General features: G+C 39.9%; 2 protein-coding genes and 1 long non-coding RNA gene across 3 annotated transcripts in view; all 3 read left to right on the top strand.

The window, feature by feature from the left end:
• The window catches only part of LOC144648164 (uncharacterized), a 148,685-nt gene that overhangs the window by 50,589 nt on the left and 74,591 nt on the right, over nucleotides 1-23,505 (top strand). The window lies entirely within an intron of this gene.
• The window catches only part of LOC144651416 (uncharacterized), a 146,910-nt gene that overhangs the window by 90,623 nt on the left and 32,782 nt on the right, over nucleotides 1-23,505 (top strand). The gene's annotated exons all lie outside the window — the stretch shown is intronic.
• Nucleotides 9,530-22,201, top strand: LOC144651557 (uncharacterized). The gene is made up of 3 exons (XR_013570332.1): nucleotides 9,530-9,951; nucleotides 13,347-13,394; nucleotides 21,434-22,201. It is a non-coding gene; the product is annotated as an uncharacterized LOC144651557 (long non-coding RNA).

Raw genomic sequence — 23,505 nt, 5'->3', positions numbered from 1 at the left:
ACGAAGTTTTATCTTCAAGCACTTTAAAGACATGAAACATTTGGCTGATAAACTTTTACAAAAACTTTGTCCTTGGTCTGGATCTAGTCACTTACGCGAACTGACGTCAAATCCTCTAAACACAGCTTTACTTTGTGTACTCTGGGAGGATTTCGAGGGTGATCTTCCGACGAGTAGGACTCAATTGTACATTGAAATTATTCTCTGTGTTTTGAGAAGATACGAAAAGAAGAATGGCTTAGCTAGCAACAACGAAGACCTAATTAAAGTTTACAAGGAAGAGCTTATACATCTGGGTCTTATGGCGTTAATTTCTCTGCGTAAAGGAGAGCTATATATTGAAGAAAGCGAATGTAGAAGCAATTCAACTGCTTTAACGAAGTTTGGATTTTTGTCAGTCCAAGCTGCAGGCAGTAGAAGGAAACCCTGCAAGCGTTACGGATTTCTTCACAAGAGCTTTCAAGAATTCTTCGCTGGTTTCTATCTCGCCTCTAAGATTCTCAGCGGAGAAATTGACTTGGACACAGTAGTAACTGATAAAAGGTATTTAACTGAACTGAAACAAGTATTTTTGTTCATGAGTGGAATTGTTACGTCGCAATGCGAAGATAACGCAGTGAGTCTTGTAAGGAGCATAACTGCACATATAAATTGCCTCGGCCGCAGTACTCTTGATAACAAAGAAGAAGTTATAAACAGCAATGTGACGTTCGCCTTTGACTGTATAAAGGAGTGTATAACCTATAAGGAAAACCTCCAGTCACGCTTGTTGTCAGCTTTTGGTTCCCACCTTGACTTTGAAACTTTCAAAGTAGCTAAGACTTCGCAACATTGCTTCAGTAACGTATATTTTGAGTTTTTCTGTAAAGCTCTTACAGTGAATACCACATTAGCTAATTTAGATGTGAGTAAAAATGGTATTGGAAGTCCTGGTGCTGGTTCCCTCTCTGAGACCCTTACAGTGAATACCACATTGACTCATTTGGATTTGACTATGAACAGGATTGGTTATTCTGGTGCTGGTTCCCTCTCTAAGGCTCTTAAAGTAAACACCACTTTGACTCATTTGGATTTGACTGGGAACAGGATTGGTGATTCTGGTGCTAGTTCACTCTCTAAGGCTCTTAAAGTAAACACCACATTGACTCATTTGGATTTGACTGGGAACAGGATTGGTGATTCTGGTGCTGGTTCACTCTCTAAGGCTCTTAAAGTAAACACCACTTTGACTCATTTGGATTTGACTGGGAACAGGATTGGTGATTCTGGTGCTAGTTCCCTATCTAAGGCTCTCAAATTTAACACCACATTGACTCATTTGGATTTAAATTCGAACAGGATTGGTGATTCTGGTGCTGGTTTCCTGTCTGAGACTCTTACAGTGAACACCACATTAAACTAGTAATACGTGACTCGCAGGGCCTCGCGAAGCTCTGGGTTGGGGAGGGGTGTTGAAAATAGTTGAAGTTGAACATTAATTGAATTGTACATATTCAATTTTCCACAGTAGGCAGGAAGATATATTTGTTAGAAATTTTATTTCAACGGGCATGGCCGCGACACCCTCGTTCCCAGGGTCTACTCCGCTTTAAAGATGGTGGCTTTTTCTGGTTCGTAAAGAGGTAGAAAGCGTTGGGAAGCGCAGGCTATTTTCAAAATCATCGACAAATTATTGGATAGTCGAATTTTGGACATTTATTTGATGGCATAAAAAAAAGAAGAACGAACGGCAGGAGGATTCGAAGCCTCCGCCCGAGTGCCCCTGATGGCGATGAAAGGTTTATAGCCTGAATAGGCGTTGAGGGAGTATTATGTGGAAATCAATGTTATTTTTATCCGAAAAGAAAAACGATAAAAATGAAAGGCTCAGAATTCGAGCCCACAAAAAAAAAAAGAAAAAAAAAAAGAAAAAAAAAAACCCTAGCCGGATTCGAACCCCCGACCTCAGGTCCGAAGATCTGATTTCAAGTTCGACGCCTTACCATTAGGCGACCAGCGCGCGGCGGTGTGACGTCATTTCCGCCACACACCAAGCTCACAAATATATATAATATTTAACAATTATCCTGCGAAATCGCGCGGAATATCGCCTGATACTTAGCCGACGAGGCCGTAGGCCGAGTTGGCTAAAATCAGACGATATTCCGCAAGATTGAGCAGGATAATTGTTTTATTATTCAACAAATTGTCAACGAAACTTATCTTGCAGATATAAAAACTGTCATTATGCAGCGCTTTACAAGATTTCGGACGAATCTTCGCAACCTACGTATATCGCAGGATATCTGTTATGTACGGATGACAGATAACTTTAACATTTTGACCATATATGGGCAGCGCGCGCATGTGTTGAATAATAAAGAAATATATATGACCGTAAACTCCACACGAGATTTCATCCCGCCTGATCCCTTTGAGGGACAAAATTATACACCCCGCTACGCTCGGCCTTCGGCCTCGCTTCGCGAGGAATCATTTGAATTTGAGTGAGAACAGGATTAGTGTTTCTGGTGCTGTTTCTCTCTCTGAGGGCCTTAGTGTGAATACCAAATTGATTCATTTGGATTTGAGTTGGAACGGGATTGGTTATTCTGGTGCTGGTTCCCTCTCTAAGGCCCTTACAGTGAACACCACTTTGACTTATTTGGATTTGAGGGGGAACAATGTTGGTGTTTCTGGTGCTCTTTCTCTCTCTGAGGTCCTTAGAGTGAATGCCACATTGACTCATTTGGATTTGACTGAGAATGGCATTGGTGATTCTGGAACGTGTTCCCTATCTGACGCTCTTACTGTGAATACCTCCCTGACCCATTTATCTCTGAGAAAAAACGATATTGGTGAATCTGGTGGTAGTTCACTCTGTAAGGCTCTTACAGTGAATACCACATTGACTCTTTTGGATTTGAGGTCAAATTTGATTTTTTCTTCCCTCTCAGATACACAAACAGTCAACAGCACCTGCAGCGTTAAGCTCGAACCACAACTTCCTTAATCCAACGCTGGTGCCAAACGGGCGCCTGAGTAACGACGGCGGGCAATTAAATTTTGGTGCCAGGAGCCGAGATGGACTTCTTTCTTATGACTTAAATTTCCTTGTAACTTTGTTTCACTGGGATAAAAAATTCTCATTAAAAAACACTGCTTCATTTCAAAACGATACCGCTGAAATTGTCCGCATTTGAGACATTTTAGCGTATTAAATACGTCACGTGTTTGCAAAATTTAGCAACTTCGAAACTATTCGTTTTTTAAGAGTTTAGGATTGGCTTAACTTCCAAATATAGAATAATGGTATTTAATATGTTCTGGTTCACTTCTCGTTTGCTTTGTTGATGTTTTGTAAAAGTTTCGAGGTGAATGTGAAGAAATGTTTACTGATACAAAAGTGAATTCAATCCGTTTGCCTTAAACAACTTTAATCTGCAAAAGTCTGATAAAAAACCTTTTTCAACGGGCCTAAAACGTGCCAGCAAATACCGTTATGTTACATCAACTTACCCGCCGCGTTTTTATTCAGTTCAATTAAAGCTCAAAGCACTGAACGCTTAACTTCATTAAGAACAGAAAATGTTTCCTTTTTTTTGTGACATTTCATATCTGCTGCCGTTTTTTGTGGAGTAACCGTTGTTATTTTCCTCGAACTGTTTCATGATTTTCACGTTATTGACAAGTAAAAAATTAATCAAGAAAATTATGTGCTTGAAATGTCAGTTCTTTTGCCTGCCCAGATATTTAGTTTGAATAAAATGATCATTAATTACTCCTGTTACTTCATTTCTGTTTTAATAAACTCATTTCACAAGCACTCCTTCACCCGCCCGTTTCCTGTTATCATAGGCACGCAATTCGTGCAAGATTTTTTAGACCTGTTTCCCTGGTAACGTACATTGACTTCTTGTAATAGAGCCGAAGTATGTACTAATATCAGTTTTCTTGAAATAAACCAAAATTAGTTTTTGCAATAATATCACTTCTTGGTCTTGCCTTCTTCATTTTGTATTCCAAATTTCCAGATAGCTGTGCATTACGGTAGTATACGATAAATGACGTTTAAAGCGAAATGATTTAAACACGTGCGTTTAAAAAAAAGAAAAAAACAAAAAGGAAAAAGAAAGCAGGAAAGAAAGAAACTTACAACGGACGGCGCAGGGTTTGCTAAACTGGGCATCTTAGATATCTTCCAAGTCAATGCATTGCAGATAGCCAAATTTATGTTTTATTATCATAACCGATATATTGCTTCCGATGTTTCTCAGTTTGTTTCCTACAGGTTGTCAAATACACAGTTATGACACAAGAATAGCCAAATGTTATTGACCACATCACTGTCGTTCTAATCTCAAGCAGTTTACAATACTTCATCAGGGTACTAAAATTTGGGATTCCCTCCCAGAATCGATCACTGGTTCGACAAGCTTTTATACTTTTAAGAAAAAAAATAATTGAATTTTTAATGAAATGAGTCTTAATTGACCTAGCTGCACATTCACAGCGAAATTACTAACATATTGCTAACTGAGGTGGCCTCCCCTATAAACGTGGTGGTTTCCTGGAGGTCTCCTCGCTCAACCTACCATAGTTATTGTTGTAATATTTCATTTCAAAAGTGGCTAATAAATGATGATGATGAATTCGGCCTTTCAGCCTGCTGTCGATAAGCAGACATGGTGTTTTTTCTTTTTTGGATGTATTGAGCTGAGTGAAGTGAACTCTTTATTTGTCAGTTTACAGTTTTCGATTCTTGTCTTATAAATTTATTTTCCGAGTTCAGTGGTTCATAGCCACCTTGATACAGTTCCATTTTTATCAACTGGTTAAGATAAGATCATAACTTAACTATTAAAGTGTTTACACAGGTGATTTTGACTATTGAATACCTTTTTTCTTAGCCTAAAAATAGCATTGCTTAGTTTTTGCTTTTATTTTAACCTTGATTACTAAAATAAATCTTGTACAAAAGTGAAACAGATTCTCCTGCGTTACGTTCATTGATTTTCCAAGTGAAAAACTCATGAAAGTGCATGAAATGCATTCAGACTGGCTTTACTTATAAAATCACCCTTTCCCTCCTTATCTAAAATTAATACATGTCAGGTTTCATTGTCGGGTTTATTTTTCCCACATCAGCTAGTGATTTAACCCACAGAGGTAACCCACAGAGGTAACCCACAGGGGGGGGGGGGAGATATTGCTGATATTAACTAGTCATCCAACTTCTAACCTCTGTCTAGGTCCCTGGGGTTGCTGCAGATCCAGAGACGCTCAAAGGGCAGGCAGGCCCTTTTCCCCTGGGGAAATTTTTTATTCGGAGAGGATTCACCCCAAGGTACCCTTATCTTTTTACATACCATTTTTACCAAATTCGGCAGAAAAGGAAACCCTTTCGTATACCTCCGAAAGCAGATAGCGCCCCTTCACATATCTACAGAAGTATTACTACATCTTTTTTTACCTTAATTTTCACTTGAATAATCCCTTAGCTGACCCGACCTTTGGTGGGTCTGCTTAAACTATTTTGCTATTTTGCTTAAACTATTTTAAGGTCCTTTTAAATAATACCTAAATAACAGTTTTCTCTGCCCTTTTGTATACTTGAACTCGTAAAATCCCTACCCTTTTGTATACCTACAGCCTGTAAAAGGTACCCCTTTTGGGCGGGGCCTCCCTGTTTATTCCACTGTAATACGGGGGTGGTGGCCTTACTTGCTAGAATAAAGTGGGGACGTTGAGAGGTTTGGGGCTAATAGAGCCTTTACAGATTCTTATTCAGATTCTCTAAAGGGTTTTTACTTAATAGCACTCCTTTCAATTCACTATAGGCTTAAGTTTCTCTTCGTTGAGTTCGAGTAACTACATCTTAACAGTTAATTAATGTTCGGAACGGAACAGATTGTCTTAATAAAGAAAGATATACATTTATAACTCCGTGTTTCTGCCTATTATCACACGACGTATTTTGTATACTTTTGATATTCACATTGTACTTTTTATTTCTTACTGTTTCTAGTTATTGATGTGTCTTGTCTGTTTTTTGAACGTGTCAGTGACCAACACGATAGCATTTGCTTCTTTGGTCACTGAGCACATTTTAGTTTGGTTCTTATTATTGTTATATTTTCCTTAATTAACTAATGCATTTTTGTAAATAGTGTGTAACAGTGTACGATTTTTGTAAATAGTGTGAGATAATGAAAATCTGAAAATCTGAAAATCCGTTATAAAGGTTAGATTTCAATTGCCTCTTACTGATTAGCTCTATTATAAAGGTAGGTAAACATATTTCAGACCAGGTCCAGCTTCTAGTCAGGAACTGCTTCGGTTTGCATGAACATTTAGTAATTTAGTATTATATGGCCGCGTCTCACAAGGACTGGGAACTGCCGAATTTGCGAATTTGATTTGCTAAAAACGATATTGACCGCGAAAGTATACAAAAACATTGACTGCCACCGAATGGAAGTGCCAAAAGACCTGACAAGAAAAAAGGTACAGAGAACGAGCAAACTTTGGCAAATTTTAAAGTTCAGCGCAAAATGCTGGCATCCAATAAGTGGGGACGAAATTGCGAAGAATTTGCAAAGCCAGATGCCGAAAAGCAGTCAACATGATTATCATATATACAAAAGCGACTCAACGCCTGTAATTTGTCACACAATGAAATAGGCTAGAGAAATTGAAAACATACCTGACAGAGAGCTTGACCTTCCTTTGTCCAATGAGCAGTTTTCCGTCTTGGCCAAATGATAAATATCTTATTAACCGGGTTTAGTCGGTCTGGATGAGAAAATCTTGACCTTGGTGGCGAGTACAGACCTCACTGTGTTCGGTCTGTATTTCCGACCTATATAAACATTTTTTTATCATCGTGGTCCAAAATGGGGAACTAAAGTGTAAAGCAAAATACTTCAGTGTAATATTGACAACGTCTCATATTTTGCGTGCTCTCCTGACTTTCTTTTGTCAAATGTTCTAAGAAAATAGTTACTTCCAAGAATTATATCAAATGACCGACTAGAGTGCATAAACCTCACCTGCTCACCTTCCCCATTTCATACCAAAGTTGCTAAAATCTATACTCTATTTCAGACCGAAACATCACGAAAAGTATAACCTTTGGCGCTGCCTAGAAAGCTAATATAAGGGAAAACCCCGGGGTCCCACCCACTGGTTGTGCTGGTTGAAAATGTCAGAAAATGGGTTTTCGTCAGCGATCCCGGAACGAAGAACGAAGAACGAACGAAGAACGAACGGCAGGAGGATTCGAAGCCTCCGCCCGAGCGCCCCTGATGGCGATGAAAGGTTTATAGCCTGAATAGGCGTTGAGGGAGTATTATGTGGAAATCAATGTTATTTTAATCCGAAAAGAAAAACGATAAAAAATGAAAGGCTCAGAATTCGAACCCACAAAAAAAAAGAAAAAAAAAAGAAAAAAAAAAACCCTAGCCAGATTCGAACCCCCGACCTCAGGTCCGAAGATCTGATTTCAAGTTCGACGCCTTACCATTAGGCCACCAGCGCGCGGCGGTGTGACGTCATTTCCGCCACACACCAAGCTCACAAATATATATAATATAGAAATATATATGACCGTAAACTCCACACGAGATTTCATCCCGCCTGATCCCTTTGAGGGACAAAATTATACACCCCGCTACGCTCGGCCTTCGGCCTCGCTTCGCGAGGAATTATGAGATAATAAGTATAGGTAATCGCATGGGTAGGCTTTTGTACATTATGCTTTTCTTTCCCCACTAAAATGCTCCATTTTTCCCACTAAAATGCTCGGTTTCCCCCAAAAAAGTCACTAAAATGCTCGGATAATGCTCATTATGCAAACGTTTTTTTAATTAATTTCAAAATTTTTAACATAATGTTAACTATTAACACTTACAAAATCGTTCAAGTGTTGCAAGTAACAACAAACACGCATACAAGTTCATAAATACAGCCAAAAAAACATGTTAAGAAAGTAGGTGACTATCTCTAGAAAGTTATTTTATTGTTGAATTTTGAGTTTTAGTCTTCATTTTCTCTAAAAATAATCAATTTCTTTTTTATTTTCTCGGAAAAAATAAATTTTCCGGGAATATGCCACTAAAATGCTCATAATGCTCAATGCTTTTGCCTCACTAAAATGCTCGAAAAAATGCTAGCATAATGTACAAAAGCCTACGCATGGGGCCGAGTAAAATTAAGGATTAATAACACGCGTGTTTTCAGAAGTTGTAGAAATTGCCAGAGTCGCGAAGCGACGAGGGCAATTTCTAAACTTCTGAAAACACAAGTGATATTAATCCTTAATTTTACGAGGAAACATGTGATTACTTGTTTATGACATAGCGGGTAAAATTTTCTGAAAATTGTCGATGCTAATAATAACTTAAGTTATGTACAGCGCGAAGCTTAATTTGGCTTGCGAAACGAAAACGTTCCTCATAATCGAGCAAATCTTGACGTTCGGAAGAGACTAACGCTAACAGTAGTATGCAATGAAAGGTATGAAAGTCGTGAAAATAATAAAAAAGCTATTAACAACTGAACAAGCGAACACTCAATATAAACGTAAGCTTAATTTTATTCACCTGTTTGCACGTTTTGAAGCCTTCCTCTACGAGCGGCTTCAAATGTCAGTCCTCGTCGACATAGATAACAGCAAACGACGACCCCAAACAAACTTGTAGAAGTAACTTGTCCAGTAAATGTGACCTTCTTTCACAGAACAAACTATATATGTCCTCCTTTATATCCTGGGTTGCTGGTGATGAGTCTTCGAGATGACAGAAGTGAAACAGAGATGTCAGTAGCCGGCCGCTAAGAATGAATCGTCGCACACTCGCAAGTGTCTGATGCAATTTTTGTACCGTTCTCAACTGTAATAATCTTCTGTTTCAGCTTTCGGATCTTCGTTTCAAGTTATCACCCCGTTTCCATTCCATTTTCATCACATATCTGCGGAAACTGAAGTCAAATTTCGAAAAGACCGATGTACAAGCGAGCGCTGTGTTTGAAAATTCTGCTGAAAATCCCGCCGTCTTGAAGCCAACGAAGTGCAGCGCGCTCAGCCAATCAGAAACGAGCAATTTTCCTGTTTGTCCAATCAGGATCAAGTAATTTTGCCCGGGGCAATTACCAAAATTAAGTAAAAATGCCCTCTGTCTCAGCCAATCAGCGTTCAGTAATTAGCCCTCTATGTTATAAGGCTTGTAAAATCTCTTTTTCTGTCCAGGCGATCGCTCGATCGTTAGCATTGTAATCAGTGGACCAGAATCTATCCTGTAATCCAATAGTTTTTTAGCGGAGCTCCACGCGCCGAAGGCGCGTAGCGTAGCTCCATTGGTAACATGCGGGTACAAGGGAACAGACAGGGCAAATGGTATCCTATCGAACCGAGAAATTTTGGTTGTCGCGTACGTACGTCTGTACGCACGGATTAGGCCTGGGAACGAGCTAGGCTCCGGTGGCAACCCGCGTACCCGCGTCTTTTGGCGGGAAAAATCATTACTATCAAGGCCTCAGCAAAAAAGTTTTTTAAAAACGATTTCTACTCAGCTAAGCTTTATATAGTAGGAAGTTTTAAACGCGAGGAAAAAAAATCATTCTTAGCTCTTGTTGACAATGTTAGAATTACATGAAGGGGAGACTAACTTGAGGAAGTCCGCTGTGTGAAAAGTCAGGAAACAATCTCACAGCATGCCGATTTACCAAGCGTACGCATGAGTTCACTACTAAGCATGAAGACTCCTCGATTGAAAAGCACACGAAGAACTCAGTTTTAAAGACAGTTTATTACAGATACATTATTTTTGGATATATTCCTCGTTTCACCCGCGATGACAACCATAGTTAGTAGAGGAGTAAAGATTGTGGCCGATCGAAATGGAAAATCTTCCAAGCTTCTTGGTGAGTTTGAAGCAAAGACGGTCAAAGACAACATTCCTTTACGAAAACAAGGTGAGCTATTGATGTTCATTTTTTAACAGATTAGAAAAGTCTTTGGTATTTAGATTAACCAGCATTCAACCTAATACACTGTACATCATTTTTAAACGAAGCTGGGTTCTAGCTCTCAGTCGTGTACCGGTATGTCAAACAAGGACATAGACTTAATGAACTGAAATTCGTTTTGTCTTAAATACGAGTTGTATTCAAAGCATACCTTACTTCTGGTTTTTCCTATCCGCGTTAATTTGTTTATTCTGTAGTTAAATCACCGAAGTAGGAAGAACACACCACTTTTAAACGTTGGAAAGAGTACAGAACAAGTAGAGAACAAAATTTACATGAAAATTTGTAAGAATGTGGTCGAGTCAGATGCAATACAGTATGGGGCCCAGTTCTCGGCCACTATAGACGTAAACTAGTATTTCTTTTCTCAGAATAACCAAAGAAACTTGAAATTTCTCCCAGAGCTTTCTACATTATTCAGCTTTTTGGTGTAAAGCTATCGACCGGTTAATAATTAATTATCCCGAACAATAATAAAAATAAAATCTCCTTTTGTGGGCCCAGTTCTCGGCCACGCGGCCCAGTTCTCGGCCACCAAAAAGCTTATGCGTAATTTCCGTATAAAAAGGCTCAATTAATTTTCACAGTCATAAAATCACTCTGTAAACTTATTTATGTTATATCGATCGCAAATTATTTTTATGAGGCTTTTTGCAGGTTCTTGCAAAACCGCAGAATTGTGTTGTGTGACCAATGCATTTAGATGGTTTACTTTGCAGTGGAAGGGTCTTGAAAGAGTTAGGTGTTGTAGAAATAATAAACAAGACAAGAGTTAGCTCAAAACTTAGAGATTTAATTGAACTTTATTTTTAAAACATTTCTTTCTTTTATTCTGGCTGCAGTAGATGAAATTATATTAAAAACCAAGCGCTAAGCTGTGATAGCGAGCAGGGTGGCCGAGAACTGGCAAATACGCAAAAGTCGCACGGAAAAATTCCGAAGTAAATTAAGACCAACAAAATACAGTCAACTCTCGCCTTGCGGACAACCCGTTATTGCGGACGCTCGATATTACGGACAAAATTCAGATCCCCGGCGAAAGTTATAGAGGTTTGACTGGAAATGACTCCCGCTATTACGGACTCTCGCTATTACGGAATTACGGACACCTTCGTGGTACCAAAAGAACAATTTTATTGTTTTGACTCTCGATAAAGCGGACACTATGAACTTCTCACATAACATTAATACGGAAAATTGCAGTGTGTTGAATACTATTTGTCGAAACACACTTCAGAAGTCTTCTGAAATAATTATTTTTGCATCAATTGCTTCAGTAGCTGTACACCAGACTTTGCTTTTTCATCTCAGCTAGCGCCCTTTTCTTCCAGACGACTCCTTTGGAGAGATCAACCCTCAAACCCTCATCCATTGTCATTCTACATACCTAACCACTACACAACTGTCGATAAGCTCGTCATAGCCCATACTATTTAACCTATGTTAACGCCATTTTTTCCTCACACCCCGCTATTACGGACTCTCGCTATTACGGACACTAAACGAAGTCCCGAGCGTGTCCGCTATAACGAGAGTTGACTGTACAAATAATCAATGAAAAGTTAACTTAAGCAGAAAGCTGAATTATTTTACGTTTCACATGCAAAAAAATTAGCTCTTTTGGTTGGGGCTTTCAGATAAAATACGAATTTAACTGCATCCAAGAATTTCAAGGAGCCGTAAACAAACAAGATTTCGGGAAAACAAATTAACCTACCTCCGCGTAAACTCGACGTGTGAGCTTTCTATAGCGTGTTGAAGGATCAAACTAACGATACTTAGAGCACAAGAATCAGTCTATCGCAAATGTAAATCTATCGCTGGATGTAAATAACTTTTTGTTTTAATTCAACTGAGGCGTGAAAAACGCGTTGAACACAAAGTGGCCGAGAACTGGACCCGGCCGAGAACTGGGCCCCATACTGTATAGGGGACATTGCTAGCTGAGAGTCTTAGCGAAATATAGTTTCTCCATGACCTCTGTTATTTTTCACTGAGAACTTTGCGTAGTCTTCCTTATTTTAGTTTTTATATTTTTATCATATGAATGTTTTGAGTGAAAACGTTCTGTGAAAGTTTTGTATTTCTTATCTGATTTTACAGCCTTTCTCAGAATAAATTGATTAGTTTTTTCATATTTTTATAACTTACCGTATTTAATCGATTAAACGCCTCCCTCGAATGAGCGCTACATATTAGAACAGAAATATTAATAAACGTCGCCCTCAAATAAACGCTGCATCATGATGATGCAGCATTCATTCGATTAACAGACTCGGAAAGCAAATGCAGTAATAATCAAGCTTGAGCAGGCCAAAAAAAATATTTTTCTTGATTGTAACAAGGTTTTAAGGTATTGAAATTGACTTTTCAGGCATGCACTAAAACATGTTTCTGTTGTTTTTTTTTTAAATTTAAATGTTCAGTTACCATACTATTGTTTACAAGAAATAAATTGAATTTTAAATGAACGCCGCCCTCTTATAAACACTTTCCTCTAATAAACGCCGCACTCGAATCACGAAAAATTAAATAAACGCCGTGGCGTTTAATCGAATAAATATGGTACATAAAAGAATATAGCACAGATTCTAAAATGTTATGCGAAAGATCATGAAATTTTCTTAAGTTATAACAACCAAGCTGATCCTGAAGTTATAATGTAGGATAAGGGCTTGGAAAAAAATAAATTCCAGATTGCCCTGTGGTTAACAAGCAGCTCTCAAATTTTGCTTGCCTAGGACTGTGCATGATTATGTTTCTTAGTAAACTTGTGACTGTATAATTTACATGTAGACGACTTGCCTGGGCCTTTTAACCTAAATTACGCAAACAGGCACGAAAAATTAATTGCTTGACAGAAAAATCTACTTGCCCCAGATAATCAGAGGGTACTTTTTTAGCCCTGTGGCTATGAGCATTGCTTTCTGGAAGGTTGCACATGACTCGTACAATTCTTTAAGCCTTTCAAAGTTTTCCAACTTAAAGCAGTGACTAAATCAAATATTTTTGCCAATTTTTTTTCTACAAGAGAAGTAGGATTAGTTTTTGATCGTGAAAAAAATAAGTTCAAAATGGGCCTGTCTGCGATGACTCGAGGATTATATAATTAAAAGTAAATAATACATACATGTATTATTTATTTACATGTACAACAAGTTTTTTGAGGTCAATTTCAGTGAGAAGTATTTATGGAGGGTGTAAGATGCAGTTTGAAGTTATCATTTATTTTGGTAAATCTGTTGTCTTTCTAAAACTTGCTGTTAGGATTTCCATACTTTTTGCCAGGATGCAAGTTAAGAATTTTACAGGTTTTTGATATGTATAAATTTTGTTTTCAGTGCAGGGAAAACAGTCAAGGGGTGCAGTTAGTGAAATTGGTGATGCAGGTAATCATTATGTGACCGAGGCAGGTTCTGGTGTTGTTAGTGAACAACGAATCAGACTTATAGCCACAATAAAATTTATTTATGCAGGAATACAGATTACAAAAAGAAAAAAGGGTGATTGCAAACTGAAAAGAATAAATTACAATAACAAATCACTAAAAATATTACAATAATCAAAATATAATACAGAAATAATAGTACAACTAGAGTCTTGCAAATGATCATTCACTAAATTCCTACAAAGTATTGCATGACAAAACAATAAACATTGCATGACACTAAGTAAAATATTAATCCTCTTATCTAGAAATAAAACTGACACTTATTAGAGAGCTATTCTTAGAACTAAATGTGAATTAACTAAAAACAAGTGTTATATACCGAATAATAGCTCAACATAGCAAAACAGTGAAATAAACTAATCTTGATGGCGATTTAAATGATTCTTAATTGACACAAAACTAAGAAAAACTGTAAACTTGTTACTTTGTGACAGGACAACATCTGTCGTCATAGCTGGATTAAACAAAGCTAGACTAACAGTGAAATATCTAATTTCAACAATGAACTCTTGCAGTATTGTGTAACAAAATGAGTTTCATGTAGATATAATGTTTTGGAAACTACATATGCAATGTTCTTCTGGATACAATTTGGATATGAATCAACAGAGGATTCAAACAAAGACTAGACAATTGGCTTAAGATAAGTACATGTTGACTGTAGTATTGAACTAGTAAACCTAAACTGTAAACATAATAACAAGGTCAAACGTGACATACCAAAATCCTGAGTGAAATGAATCACTGACTTAGGTCACAAGGAATAGTACTGTACTTGACCAAGGGGTCCTCAGCTTGTAAGTGCAGGTCTTGAACACTTTGAACTACTGAATTAAACTAACTAACTGCACTTCTTTTATAAGGAAGCAAACAATAGAAGGAAATTCTTATGATTCTAATAAAAGGTGTGGTGGTGTGACATATAGGAAATTCATGATGTAAATCCTGTGTGGTTAGATTATGTGGGTTGATTTGGTGAAGAAAGGAAATAGTTTCTACTAAACTGTAATTCTAAATTTATACTAAAAATGCAATGTCACGTTTTCGTGAACCTGGTCACAATTACATAAGTGTCAGCTTATACCTTTCTTTAGCTAGATATTAAAGAAGCTCCATGACACATTAGTGCATGAAACTTGTTTTTCAAGTGTAAAACTTTTGGGTGTGAAAAATGGTATGCGTTTTAACCCCTTGGTAAGTTTACATTGTATATTTCCCTAAAATCCTCGTTCAATTGAGGAATTTAATATACACAATTTATATGTAACAGCACATGTACATAAAATGTTTTTATTGTTCAAGTAAAATGTTTTCGTTGTTCCTACAATGCACCCCTCCCCCACCGTGGAGGAGGGGTATGAGGGCAAAGAACCAACAAGATCTGCTACCTGACCCGACAAAATACCGGAATACTTGTAATGATTTTGTGGGAGAAGTGCAAATTGACCTGTTGTGTTTGAATTCCTTTTGTTAATACCTTATTAAGGTAGTAGAACTGCTATAAACATGTCCAATTTGAAAATTAATAACTCAAACATTAAATCATTTTTCAAAATAAAAGTTACATAGGCTTATTTAACAAGACCTGGACATTCAGGAAAATGATATACGAGGTGTCAATTTTCACACCTTAGGTGTGAATTCGCGGTTAAATCGCAGGCTCATAAAATTAAAGATTGCCGATTTACGGCTTTCCTTTAAAAGATACAGAGATAATTTCAACTGGAGCCGATTTATGATAGAAACGTTTAATTACCTACAAATACCCGGAGTATGCCAGCATTTACTTCTGGAGATAGAGCATTCTAGTTATTTTTATGTGTGCCTCAACTTTGAACAGCCATAATTTTGTGAAAAATGTCTGGGCCGCTCCGGGTATTCACACACAGTTTCCTCGACATTACACAAATAAACAGTGCAAATTTCACCGAGTTCTGACAATTCTACACCTTTAAATTGCAAGTACCTTTCGAGGCGGTCTGTTATAGCGGCGAAATTAGCGAATGTAAGCAGCGAAATGTGCGTTCGACGCTCTGTTTTTTTCGACGCCATATTGAATTCTCAGGTAAGTACGTAGTGTAGTCATCATATAGTGGTTTGACTAAATTCTATATAGGGAAATTAATAGAGGGGATACAGAGCCCTACGTAGCTATACACGGCTATACATAGCTATATACGGCTATAAATAGCCCTACATAGCCGTACATAGCCCTACATAGCCCTACATAACCGTACATAGTCCTACATAGCCCTACATAGCCGTACATAGCCCTACATAGCCCTACATAGCCCTAAATAGCCCTACATAGCCCTACATAGCCCTACATAACCGTACATAGCCCTACATAGCCCTACATAGCCCTAAATAGCCCTACATAGCCCTACATAGCCGTACATAACCGTACATAACCGTACATAGCCCTACATAGCCTTACATAGCCCTACATAGCCGTACATAGTCCTACATAGCCCTACATAGCCCTACATAACCGTACATAGCCCTACATAGCCCTACATAGCCGTACATAGCCCTACATAGCCGTACATAGTCCTACATAGCCCTACATAGCCGTACATAGTCCTACATAGCCCTACATAGCCCTACATAACCGTACATAGCCCTACATAGCCCTACATAGCCGTACATAGCCGTACATAGCCCTACATAGCCCTACATAACCGTACATAGCCCTACATAGCCCTACATAGCCGTACATAGCCCTACATAGCCCTACATAGCCATACATAGCCCTACATAGCCGTACATAGTCCTACATAGCCCTACATAGCCCTACATAACCGTAAATAGCCCTACATAGCCCTACATAGCCCTACATAGCCCTAAATAGCCCTACTTAGCCCTACATAGCCCTACATAGCCCTACATAACCGTACATAGCCCTACATAGCCCTACATAGCCCTACATAGCCGTACATAGCCCTACATAGCCCTACATAGCCCTACATAGCCCTACTTAGCCCTACATAGCCCTACATAGCCCTACATAACCGTACATAGCCCTACATAGCCCTACATAGCCGTACATAGCCCTACATAGCCCTACATAGCCCTACTTAGCCCTACATAGCCCTACATAGCCCTACATAGCCCTACATAGCCCTACTTAGCCCTACATAGCCCTACATAGCCCTACATAGCCCTACATAGCCCTACATAACCGTCCATAGCCGTACATAGCCCTACATAACCGTACATAGCCGTACATAGCCCTACATAGCCGTACATAGCCGTACATAGCCGTACATAGCCCTACATAACCGTACATAGCCCTACATAGCCCTACATAGCCGTACATAGCCCTACATAGCCCTACATAGCCATACATAGCCCTACATAGCCCTACATAGTCCTACATAGCCCTACATAGCCCTACATAACCGTAAATAGCCCTACATAGCCCTACATAGCCGTACATAGCCCTACATAGCCCTACATAGCCGTACATAGCCCTACATAGCCGTACATAGTCCTACATAGCCCTACATAGCCCTACATAACCGTACATAGCCCTACTTAGCCCTACATAGCCCTACATAGCCCTACATAACCGTACATAGCCCTACATAGCCCTACATAGCCCTACATAGCCCTACATAGCCCTACATAGCCCTACATAGCCCTACATAGTCCTACATAGCCCTACATAACCGTACATAGCCCTACATAGCCCTACATAGCCCTACATAGCCCTACATAGCCCTACTTAGCCCTACATAGCCCTACATAGCCCTACATAGCCCTACATAGCCCTACATAACCGTCCATAGCCGTACATAGCCCTACATAACCGTACATAGCCCTACATAGCCCTACATAGTCGTACATAGCCCTACATAGCCGTACATAGTCCTACATAGCCCTACATAGCCCTACATAACCGTACATAACCCTACATAGCCCTACATAGCCCTACATAGCCCTACATAGCCCTACATAGCCGTACATAGCCCTACATGGCTGTACATAGTCCTACATAGCCCTACATAGCCCTACATGAAACAAACAGCGGTAAACAGCGGATGCTCAATCAACTGAATGTATGTTAAGTCAAAACATATTATGAAAATTAAAATTAAAATTTGGGTCGTAACTTTAATGGAACGGTTAGCTATGTATAGATATGTACGGCTATGTACGGCTATGTATAGCTATGTAGGGCTATGTAGGGCTATGTACGGCTATGTACGGCTATGTACGGCTATGAAGTGCTGTGTAGGGTTATGTACGGCTATGTACGGCTATGTTGGGCTATGTACGGCTATGTACGGCTATGTACGGCTATGTAGGGCTGTGTAAGGTTATGTACGGCTATGTACGGCTATGTACGGCTATGTACGGCTATGTAGGGCTATGTAGTATGTAGGGCTATGTACGGCTATGTAGGGCTATGTAGGGCTGTGTAGGGCTGTGTAGGGCTATGTACGGCTATGTACGGCTATGTAGGGCTATGTAGGGCTATGTAGGGCTATGTAGGGCTATGTAGGGCTATGTAGGGTTATGTAGGGTTATGTACGGCTATGTAGGGCTATGTACGGCTATGTAGGGATATGTACGGCTATGTAGGGCTATGTAGGGTTATGTACGGCTATGTACGGCTAGGTACGGCTATGTAGGGCTATGTACGGCTATGTAGGGCTATGTAGGGCTATGTAGGGCTATGTACGGCTATGTAGGGCTATGTAGGGCTATGTAGGGCTATGTAGGGCTATGTAGGGCTGTGTAGGGCTATGTAGGGCTATGTAGGGCTATGTAGGGTTATGTAGGGCTATGTAGGGCTATGTAGGGCTATGTAGGGCTGTGTAGGGCTATGTACGGCTATGTAGGGCTGTGTAGGGCTATGTAGGGCTATGTAGGGCTATGTAGGGATATGTACGGCTATGTAGGGCTATGTAGGGTTATGTACGGCTATGTACGGCTAGGTACGGCTATGTAGGGCTATGTACGGCTATGTAGGGCTATGTAGGGCTATGTAGGGCTATGTACGGCTATGTAGGGCTATGTAGGGCTATGTAGGGCTATGTAGGGCTATGTAGAGTTATGTAGGGCTATGTAGGGCTATGTAGGGCTATACACCACTTTCATAATGGCGGCCAATTTATTTATTCTTTTATATGTATGTTAATTAGCCCTACTGGCCTCGTTTTAGAGTAAAAATTCTTTTGAATTTTTCACATGCTGACGAGGCCAGTAGGGCTAATTAACATACATATAAAAGAATAAATAAATTGGCCGCCATTATGAAAGTGGTGTATGTAGGGCTATGTAGGGCTGTGTAGGGCTATGTACGGCTATGTAGGGCTGTGTAGGGCTATGTAGGGCTATGTAGGGCTATGTAGGGTTATGTAGGGCTATGTAGGGCTGTGTAGGGCTATGTACGGCTATGTAGGGCTATGTAGGGCTATGTAGGGCTATGTAGGGCTATGTAGGGTTATGTAGGGCTATGTAGGGCTATGTAGGGCTATGTAGGGCTATGTAGGGCTATGTAGGGTTATGTACGGCTATGTAGGGCTATGTAGGGCTATGTAGGGCTATGTAGGGCTATGTAGGGCTATGTAGGGTTATGTAGGGCTATGTAGGGCTATGTAGGGCTATGTAGGGCTATGTAGGGCTATGTAGGGTTATGTAGGGCTATGTAGGGCTATGTAGGGCTATGTAGGGCTGTGTAGGGTTATGTAGGGCTATGTAAGGCTATGTAGGGCTGTGTAGGGCTATGTAGGGCTATGAAGGGCTATGTAGGACTATGTAGGGCTGTGTAGGGCTGTGTAGGGCTATGTACGGCTATGTAGGGCTATGTAGGGCTATGTAGGGCTATGTAGGGCTATGTACGGTTATGTAGGGCTATGTAGGGCTATGTAGGGCTATGTAGGGCTGTGTAGGGCTGTGTAGGGCTGTGTAGGGCTATGTAGGGCTATGTAGGGCTATGTACGGCTATGTAGGGTTATGTAGGGCTGTGTAGGGCTGTGTAGGGCTATTTAGGGCCATGTAGGGCTATGTAGGGCTATGTAGGGCTATGTAGTGCTATGTAGGGCTATGTAGGGCTATGTAGGGCTATGTACGGCTATGTACGGCTATGTAGGGCTATGTAGGGCTATGTAGGGCTGTGTAGGGCTGTGTAGGGCTATGTAGGGCTATGTAGGGCTATGTAGTGCTATGTAGGGCTATGTAGGGCTATGTAAGGCTATGTAGGGCTATGTAGGGCTATGTAGGGCTATGTAGTGCTATGTAGGGCTGTGTAGGGCTGTGTAGGGCTGTGTAGGGCTATGTAGGGCTATGTAGTGCTATGTAGGGCTATGTAGGGCTATGTAGGGCTATGTAGGGCTGTGTAGGGCTATGTAGGGCTATGTACGGCTATATACGGCTATGTACGGCTATGTAGGGCTATGTAGGGCTATGTAGGGCTATGTAGCGCTATGTACGGCTATGTACGGTTATGTAGGGCTATGTAGGGCTATGTAGGGCTGTGTAGGGCTATGTAGGGTTATGTAGGGCTATGTACGGCTATGTACGGTTATGTAGAGCTATGTAGGGCTATGTAGAACTATTTACGGCCTTGTATAGCGGTGTATAGATATGTACGGCTAGGTAGGGACATGTATAGCTTATGTATGGCCATGTACAGCTGTTTAGTGCTGTGTATCCTCTCCTATGTATTCTTTATATGGGATTTAGTCAACCCACTATATGTTAACTACATGACGTATCTACGAATTCTCAGAGGTAGACCGCTGTTCTTTGTGTTTAAGGCCGCATTGTTACGATTGCTACACGAACAAGCACGAAAAAATACGGATTTTTCCGATTACTGTCGGAGAAAACATGGCGGCGTAAACAAATATGATACACATAGCAACGCCAAATTTCGCAATTGCGTTACGGAACTCATGCTGCGTCTTCTCTGGGCTCTGCGAGGGTCGGATATCAAGACAGCTTCTTTGTGAGCTTTAAAAGGCTTTAAAAGAGGCATAGATTTAGTCGATGCTTTCGAATTATATTTGAAGATGAAATACGAAAGAATTTTGCCGTCTTTTACTAAAATTTCGCTCGAACTGCGTAGATACGATCGCATGTTGTAAAGCCGATTCATGTAATATTGCTGTCAACGCGAGGTCATATCGACTCGGATGGCAGAGCGCTAATCATTAACATCGCAAAATGGCGCTTATAGCAACCAACTTTCGCCTTTTTTTTCTCCACTTCTAAGCTAAAAGAAGCCCCCATCTCTTGTATTTGTGTTAACTTTATTAATAGCTTTGAAAAGAGCGAGTTTTTAGGTATGGTTTATTTTTGACCTTATAGCAGTTCTAATACCTTAAACCTTAATAGCTAATAAGCTCAAGCCCTAACTTAACATAAATTGTCTTGTTGTGGTACCAGGAAAATGTAGAAATAGAACTTAAACTCAGCTGAAATTTTACGTGAACACAAAGACTTAGTAACATTTTAGAGCTGTTTAGGCCAGAAAAGCCAGCTGGGCTTGTTGATGAACCGGCTAAGTGTTTTCTTAGCTACATCCCTGATAAAAGTTTTAGGGAGAATATGTAAGCTTTCCTGGACTTAATCACAGTACTTTCAACAGCACCTGTCAGAGATAAATAATTATAAGAGTCTCAAAAGACACATCATTTTGTAGGGAACTCTTGAATTAAGCCGGTGTTTCACACCCCAAAACATTCATCAAAGCCTCGCCATGTGCCGGGTCTTTTTGATAGCACTATTAGTGTCTTCAGTAGGTAAAAAAAGGTTTTGCTGACACACTCACTCTGAAAGGACTTTTTGGTTCTAAACATACATGTATCCCCCAACACATCCCCTGCCCCATGCAAAAATTGGAAAAATAACTCTCTTTTTTATGTATCTGTATAATGTTCTCAATAAATTCAATTAAAATTATAAATATTCATTTGATGTCAATGATCATCAACAAAATGGTATCTGTTATTTTCCCTTTTTCAGGGTTAACACGAGTAGCAGAATTTCCACAGAGAGTTGCAGACACAGAGAGAGAGAGATAAATGAACAATCAGAATATATTATTTCTTCATTGCATGTACAACTAATACTTATGTACTCTGTGTGAAATACAATTTATGTGGTCAGGTGTAATTTTAAAGTTAATGAAATAGAGCCAGATAAGGCTCATCCATGTACGTATTTCTTAAGGGATCTCTGACAACACAATATAAAAATCATCTGGCTACCCAAACATTTGTGGGAGGTTTGGTGACCTAATGGTTATTGTGCTGGACTCCGGATCGAGCGGTCCGGGTTCGAGACCTGGCCCGGGCACTACGTTGCGTTCTTAGGCAAGACACTTTACTATCACAGTTCTTCTCTTCACCCAGGTGTATAAATGGGTACCGGCTTATTTACTGCTGGGGGAGGGGGGGGGGGAGGAGGTTAACCCTGCGATGGACTAGCATCTTATCCAGGGGGAGTAGAAATACTCCTAGCCACTTAATAATGCTGCAGAAACCTGGTTACGCTCCAGCCTGATGAGCCACTTGGCTCAACAGCAGGCTTTACCTACCCAAACATTTAATTCCCAGTGCCCACACTGTGAAGAACAGTAATCATGATAATGAGATACACAGTTCATCAATCTCTAAATTAATCTCACATGTTGCAATACAATAATAACTGATAAAATATATGTTGTTCATAGGCAAATTTTTACTTCACCAAAACCGAACTCAGTCATTAAATAATAAAACATTAAACACAGCTGTTTTGTTTTGTGGGTGTGTCTCACAGATTAGTTATTTGTTGTTATTTATAGTAACGGGAAATAATACTGTCACTGTTCCAATAGGGCCCCCGTTTGAGGGGGGGGGGGGGGGGGGGGCTGGGACAAGCTACATGCAAAACTTTCCAGTTGTATGCTATGTACAGCTATAACATACCAGTTATGGTCGGTGTATGGATATTTTCTAGAGCAACGCGTTCTTTGTTCTAGTTTCTCTTTGAGAGTTTATATATCTTTGGGAGGTTATGCACAAACTGCTAGATGATCATCCTCTTTTGATTGATCAACTATTTTTACTTTTATTTGGTGCTGTTGTTCATGGTGAAAAACAATACATAATATATATAAAGAAAATAACACAAATAAAAAATCATTCTAAAAAAAATGTAAAGGGCATATAACCGGGGAGCTCCGCTTTTAGGCTTGCCTAAATCTATATATTATCGGTTTATCGATTTGTAGCTTCCTGTCATATAGCACACCGTACGACTTGCAGGCATTCCCCTAGACTGATTTACCTGAATTTTTGTTTTTTGAACCAATCTCTTGTTATGTCGAATATCGCTAGCTCTAACAGATCAGCTGCTAGCATCTTTATATAAAAACAGTTTGGATGCAGGGGACCACGCAACGAAGAAAAAAAAACTGCTTGACTTTTCTGCTGCCAGATCTCTTGTTCAAGAAATGCTCGTACCAGACGTCACTCTAAGTGCTTATAAAACCAAATTGATTACAACGGCAGGAGGGCAAGATTTATTGGCCAATAGATCTTGCCCTCCTGCCGTTGTACCAGCCTTGCAATCAATTTGGTTTTATAAGCATCTTTATATAAGTCAACTTTGAGAAAGATAAAAAAATAAAAAGTGCTGAAATGAAGAAGATTAGATCTTCAAGGGCTTCCCAGTTCGTCGCTAACTCCATTTGCTTCCCAGGTAACTTAGCTTGCTAGCATGCTGTCTTGTTTTGCCCGAGCGGCGAAACGTGAGACATGTTGCGTGAGGTCGAAGCCGGAAGCGCAGAAGCCAAAATAACATTAATTGCGTGACACCTCGAATATTGCCAAGGAGACAAGAAGATGACGTCATCCACTCTGATGGTCTGTTCCCCGCGTCTTGCAACTTTCACTTTCATTTTGAACTTGCTCAGTGCTAGTGTATAGCCAGTGTAATTGCTGTCTACGACGTCAACTGCTCTTTGGACGTCTGTGAATGCCGTTCCAGGTATGTTTCTTGATATGTGTAAGTGTTTCATGATAATGTAGTGCCGTAAGTGCGCGCATTTG

Source organism: Oculina patagonica, chromosome 4 (genome assembly GCF_052425735.1).
Source record: "Oculina patagonica isolate OP01 chromosome 4, crgOcupat, whole genome shotgun sequence".
In the NCBI taxonomy this organism is placed as follows: domain Eukaryota; kingdom Metazoa; phylum Cnidaria; class Anthozoa; order Scleractinia; family Oculinidae; genus Oculina; species Oculina patagonica.
This window is presented reverse-complemented; position numbering and strand designations above follow the sequence as displayed.